Source organism: Penaeus monodon, chromosome 20 (assembly GCF_015228065.2).
Source record: "Penaeus monodon isolate SGIC_2016 chromosome 20, NSTDA_Pmon_1, whole genome shotgun sequence".
In the NCBI taxonomy this organism is placed as follows: domain Eukaryota; kingdom Metazoa; phylum Arthropoda; class Malacostraca; order Decapoda; family Penaeidae; genus Penaeus; species Penaeus monodon.
This window is the reverse complement of record NC_051405.1, coordinates 32880441-32880874: the sequence shown is the minus strand read 5'-3', so window position 1 is coordinate 32880874 and position 434 is coordinate 32880441. Positions and strand designations below refer to the sequence as shown.

Sequence of the window (434 nt, the reverse complement as noted above, 5' to 3'; positions counted from 1 at the left end):
ACTGATCCATTACTTTTTTGAGTTACTGTTAGAAAAAAGACTTGACATTGAATATATCATTTGGCAAAAAAGATATTTGAGAACTTTTAGAGAGAGTTTATTTGATTTCACTTAAGAACATTTTATCCGACAATCGCTCAGTGTTCATGAATTTCCCAAACTCAAATGCACTGTCTTTTTTTAAATATATGACAAATTTGCAAGAAGGACAGTCAAACTCGAAAAAAAAAGTTTTCACCCCATACAATTTCATAAAGAGGAAAATGGACCCTATTTTATCAACATTGGTGAAGAAAAAATAAATCAAGAAATTGTTAAAGGTATTTTTGCTAGACCTTTGGCTCACTCTTCTGCCAGGCTGGTGCTTCTCAGAACACCAGGCTGGCAGAGTAAAAACGACGGCAGATATGCGGGTGCGTAACGTCTTTCGGCTT

At 35.0% G+C, this 434-nt stretch overlaps 1 protein-coding gene across 1 annotated transcript in view; it reads left to right on the top strand.

The window, feature by feature from the left end:
* The window catches only part of LOC119585977 (zwei Ig domain protein zig-8-like), a 37271-nt gene that overhangs the window by 27430 nt on the left and 9407 nt on the right, over positions 1 to 434 (top strand). The window lies entirely within an intron of this gene.